Source organism: Podarcis bocagei (assembly GCF_964188305.1).
Source record: "Podarcis bocagei genome assembly, chromosome: 2".
Lineage (NCBI taxonomy): Eukaryota > Metazoa > Chordata > Lepidosauria > Squamata > Lacertidae > Podarcis > Podarcis bocagei.
The window spans coordinates 103,532,723-103,538,835 of NC_138126.1; positions in this window are offsets into that span (position 1 = coordinate 103,532,723).

Consider the following 6,113-nt stretch of genomic DNA (forward strand, 5'->3'; position numbering starts at 1 on the left):
ACGCCAGGCACTCCTGTCTTCCACTGCCTCCCTCAGTTTGGTCAAACTCATGCTGGTAGCTTCGAGAACACCGTCCAACCATCTTGTCCTCTGTCGTTGCCTTCTTCTTGTGCCCTCCATCTTTCTCAAGATCAGGGTCTTTTCCAGGGAGTCTTCTCTTCTCATGAGGTGGCCAAAGTATTGGAGCCTCAGCTTCAGGACCTGTCCTTCCAGTGAGCACTCAGGGCTGATTTCCTTCAGAATGGATAGGTTTGATCTTCTTGCAGTCCATGGGACTCTCAAGAGTCTCCTCCAGCACCATAATTCAAAAGCATCAATTCTTCGGTGATCAGCCTTCTTTATGGTCCAGCTCTCACTTCCATACATCACTACTGGGAAAACCATGGCTTTTACTATATGAACCTTTGTCGGCAAGGTGATGTCTCTGCTTTTTAAAGATGCTGTCTAGGTTTGTCATTGCTTTTCTCCCAAGAAGCAGGTGTTTTTTAATCCCCAGTAAAGACACTAAGAGTCTTAATACATTATACAATGAATGTATGAACATTGTCCAGTGGGAAACTGAAGCTGCTCAAATACCTGACCCCTTTGGTAGGCAGTACCTTTAAATAAACCCTTATCTGACCCACAATAAAAGCAAGAGTTTCTTTTAATAAATCCCTGCAGAGAAAAAACGAGGCTGAGAAAGCATCTGGTTTTATAACAAGCCTAGCTTCCGGTCACTGTTAGTGACCTAAGACAATAAAAGTGTCTCCACCTAACAGTGTTTGGAAACTTGGGTTGTCCTAATCCTCAGGTGGATTCATGGTCCCAGATTTATTGGTTTCCTAATGGCATCTGCACCTTATCTTAGCCTCAGCTGCTGCAGCTGGGCTTCTGTGATACAAGGGAAATGCAGGCAGGCTGTGTGTCTCTCTCAAGCTGCTACTGTGGGTGGCCTACATCCCTGCATTATCTTTGTTCAGAGCCAACATGGCTGGCAAGGCAAGAAGCTGCATAGGGGTAGATATGGTATTGTGACGTGCATGGTCTCCTGGCACCTTGAAGCTGGCCAGCAGAAGAGATGGACGTAGATGGATTGCTTGATTGCAAACCTTGCCCATCCATTCAGTCCCAATGTTTGTGCTTGGGAAGCTGTGGCAGGTCTCGTGTGGAATACAGTGGTGCAAATCTCATCTATCCACAAGAAATACAGCACCTTCATTCTTTCCACAGGCTGTGTACAAGGAGTAGGTAGTATAATGAGTATTTTTTTAAAAACACACAGAGAGTCTGGTATGCAATCAAGGGGCAAGGCTTCCAAGGCTATACAGTTCTCCCTCCCCATCTCCCTGCCCCTCCTCCTCATCTCTCCCTCCCTCCCTCCCTCCCTCCCTCCCTCCCTCCCTCCCTCCTTCTCTCTATACACCCCCCCCCCAATTTCTCACTTCCTTGCCTTCCAAATAAATCTTTCAAACATCTACAGAATTCAGAGAGCCAAGGAATGCCTAAGGTGGAGTAGGAACACCAGCCCAACAACAGTTTCACTGAAAGGCACTAGGTCTAGAAATAACTCGAAGGAAGGAAAGCTCAGGTTTTGCACTCCACGTGATCCCCTTAACTGCTAAAATTTCAGCTCCTTTTCCAGAACGTGTTTCCAGCAGCTAATGAAATAAAAAAACAATTCTTAAGGGAGCAGTGGGGATTGGAAAGTCTTTGAGAAAATGCCTAGCTTTGTAATTCCCTCCAAACAGCGGTAGCGAGCCAATATGATTAAAGCTCTCTGGTTAACACACAAACCTTGTTTCGGTTGAGTAGGAAATGGCTGCACTTGCAGGGGATCCACTTGGCAACTTCAAAGGCTGCTGTGACAAATTGCTCATATATCAATTAGTGTTAGGTAAATGTCACCTGGTATGTAGTTGTTTGCAGAAGTCTTGAGATCCAGTTAGCCTGACATTGTCACTGCAGGCTGCTAGAGACCCCCTGGCCAGAAATCTCCTGTGTGGAGTGCATCAGCAAGGCACCAGCTACGAAGGGACTCCCAGCAGTGTGCTACACATCTAAGTTAAAGTGTGCTTGTGTATAATCTGAATGTGCACATGCACACACACCAAAGTATTCAAAATTGAGGAATATTGCATTCAACAGATCAACAAAAATTCTCCTATATCCTAGTACAAGTGGAGGACCTTCAGCACCTCAGTTCAGCTGAACCTACTCACAGATGCAAGATTTAGGCTGACACTTTTGTAATGTCCAATGCCAAGAAGGTACCCCTTGAAAACATTTGACAGCCCTCGGCAAGCTGCTTGGAACTGCAAGGCTCATTGAAAACAGCTGTGGAGTTAGTACCAGCCCTGGGTCAGGATAGGAGAATGTTGGTTTCTCTCGGTATCTCATATTTCCATGTACGCATTTCTGCGAAGGAAAAGAGGAGTCCTCTCTGCCAACCAGAGTCCCACTTTTGATGATTCTGGTAGCTCTGTTGCAAGATTATATTTTCTACTGAAAGAATCGCTTTGCAAAAAATGGGGAAATTAGGGCAACCCTGTGACCCAGGGAGAACAAAAATCTAGATCATCCCCCCTCCCCTTCAAACTGAGGTTTATGCCTTTATTTGAATGGCAAACATAATTGCCCAGTGTGGGGAATTCGGACCCCAAAACTTAATAGTGTAGCTCTTAAAACTTCCTCAAGGAAGCTGGTGTGTATCCCTAAAGGCTAGCATTGCCTAACCTTCCTTGCTCCTCTGCTTATTTTAGAACCCCAGTCTTCTTCAATGGGAGGCAGTAGTGGGTTGCTTTTTCTGTGGTCCACATCCCACGTTCCAGAACCATCAAATATTAGTGCTCGCTCCAGGACACATGATGGAGAACTTGCTGTGATGAAACCACCTTGCCTGTGCAATGTCGGTCAGGAGTCACTGCCAGAGAAGAATCACACACAAACGACACTTGCATATGCATGCACAAAGACATTTAAGAACGGAAATGTGCAGGCACACACAGGCAGACAAATACTCTCAGATGGATAGCTACTAGCTCTTTCCCAAACAGATGTTCCCAAGCCTTTAACAGCCTTCCAGCATCCTGCCACAGACATGAATTAGGAGGAATATTTGTGGCATGAATATAAATAAATAATGTGGATTGCCTGAGGTGAGAGACAAGGGAGATAAAAGAGAGGTGGGCAGGCAGCAGACAGTGTACAAGGCCATCCCTACCATTAGACATAGTGAGGAGGCTGCCACCTGAGACAGCAGAGCAGATGCTGGGGTGGATGGATAAGGAGTGGCGGTGAGTTTGCAGGTGGCACAGCTGCACCATGCCCTTCAGTTGAGCCTACTTGCCAGTCCGCTTGCCCTCTATACATGTAATGTGTGTGTATATGTGTGATTTTTTTTCTTTTGTAGCAGCCTGCACTCCAGGGCTGCAGGTGGGATTGGTCGGGTTTCCACATGTTTACCTGCAGTCACTCCTGCTTGCAGGACACGCGTGGCGCTGTGGTCTAAACCACTGAGCCTCTTGGGCTTGCTGGTCGGAAAGTCGGTGGTTCGAATCCGCTTGACAGGGTGAGCTCCCATTGCTCTGTCCCAGCTTCTGCCAACCTAGCAGTTTGAAAGCATACCCGTGCAAGTAGATAAATAGGTACCTCTGTGGCAGGGAAGGTAAACAGTGTTTCCATGTGCTCTGGCTTCCACCATGGTGTCCTGTTGTGCCAGAAGCGGTTTAGTCACACTGCCCACATGACCTGGAAAGCAGTCTGTGGGCAAACACCAGCTCCCTCAGCCTGAAGCAAGATGAGCACCGCAACTGCTTTGACTGGACTTAACCATCCAGGGGTCCTTTACCTTTTACCCTTTTACTCCTGCTTGTAGGAGTGGTCCAGTGCTGGGCCCCTCGCTTTAGAGACTGCCCTGCAGCTGTGAGAGCTACTGCAGCCCTGCATGGAACCAGGCTGACAAATGCAAATGTCAGCTGCAGGCAATCACTGACCTAATTTCAGAGTTCACTGTGGCTCTTGTCATTGGTTTCCTGTTGCCTCAGCCTAGATGGGCTGACAAGGACCTAAGAGCAGGCAAGAGAAAGGATGCCCTGGGAATACAGGCCTGAGAACAGGTGGAGAGAGAGAGAGAGAGAGAGAGAGAGAGAGAGAGAGAGAAGGAGAGAGGAAGGCAGGAAGGAAGGAAGGAAGGAAGGAGCAGACTTGATGAAAGGTGGAACGTTTGCCTTTATGATATTGTCAAGGCCATGAAAGGAAAGCTAAATAATAACATTGTGAAAGCAAAACAGGGCATCTTGGGCCTGGGGTCATCAGTGTTGAAGTGCTCTGGGCAAAAGCAATGCTTTTGCAAGGAGAGGATTTTTGTGTGAATGGGGTCATCTCCTGGCCATGGAGGTGAGTCATGGGGTATAGCCCAAAGCTTATTCTCTGATGCAGGTGCATCAACTTCAGCTCCTTAATTCAGGCTGCTGCAGCTCTGTGTTAAATCACTAGGAACCAAGCTCAGCCTCACATGCACAGAGGGGTAGGCAAGCTGAAAATAATGCTGATATATTTCACATTAGGCTACCAATGCGCCCTTTTGGTTTCAAACAGTACATGGGTAGATGAGTCTAAAAAGCCCGGGACACAAATTTGCCCTCTAGAAGCTATGGTGGCTCATTTACCAGAAGTAATGTATTTAGCATTAACTTTGGAAGTAGATACTCAGTTCTGACCAAACTAAGCCTCCTGGTGTATATTTTGCTCTACACAAAATGGAGATCAACAGTGTGGAGCCAGAGTCAATGATAAAGGTAAAGGTAAAGGGTCCCCTGACCATTAGGTCCAGTCGTGCCCGACTCTGGGGTTGCAGCGCTCATCTCGCTTTATTGGCCAAGGGAGCCGGCGTACAGCTTCCGGGTCATGTGGCCAGCATGACTAAGCCACTTCTGGCAAACCAGAGCAGTGCATGGAAACGCCGTTTACCTTCCCCCCGGAGTGATACCTATTTATCTACTTGCACTCTGACGTGCTTTCAAACTGCTAGGTTGGCAGGAGCAGGGACAGAGCAACGGGAGCTCACCCCGTCGCGGGGATTCGAACCGACGACCTTCTGATCGGCAAGTCCTAGGATAGGCAGAGCCAATTCATTCTAGTTTTGCCCTCCTGCTCCTCCCTGCTCCCGAGTTCTATATAGGAAATGCTGACTCTAAGGAGAAGGAAGGCAATCCCTTCAACCCCTTGAACTGGGTGCAAGTAAGAGGGCAGACAGCTGGGGGCTGGCTGAGAGCAGGCTAAGCTTGGTGGGGCAGAGTCCTATTTTCCCTAACGGACAGCCCTCCATTGAGGGCAATCATGCAGGTCTGCCGAGGAGTAAAAGGTAGCAGCTCATAGCCACATCTCTGTGGCTCCCCAGGGTGGAGGTAATCTAGAGACCGGGAAGAAAACATGGTGGACCAGGTGCTACAAGGTCTGACCCAGAAAGCTCTGAGTATGACCTGCTTGTTTGAAGGCCATTAAAGTCTCTATGAGCTTGTTTGGATGACTTCTGTAATGGCCCATATTTGGTGTGGAAAGGGCTGGCTGCTGAATTCAGGTAGCCAGCTTTCCCCTCCCCTTACTAGAAGGGGGTACATCTAATTCCTTTTGGATCTATATAAAGCCCTGATGAGAAACCTTGCCAGTAGTTGTTATGAGACTATCTGAGGCACAGATAGCTCAAGGTTCATAAGTGGACTGATGGTGTGTGTGTGTGTGTGTGTGTGTGTGTGTATATATATATATATATTTGCTTTCGTAGATTTTCACGGGTACAGGAATGTAGGTTTTGGTGTCTTCGGGTGTCTTCCCGTGTAAGAGTTGGGGTGTCTAGGCGACGTTTCGACGAGGTCTCACTCGTCATCTTCAGGCTGGTGCTTTCGGCTTCTTGTTACTAGAACAGAGCTGTTCTGTACAGAGCTCTGAACAGAGCTCTGTTCTAGTAACAAGAAGCCGAAAGCACCAGCCTGAAGATGACGAGTGAGACCTCGTCGAAACGTCGCCTAGACACCCCAACTCTTACACGGGAAGACACCCGAAGACACCAAAACCTACATATATATATATATATATATATATATATATATATATATATATATATATATATATAT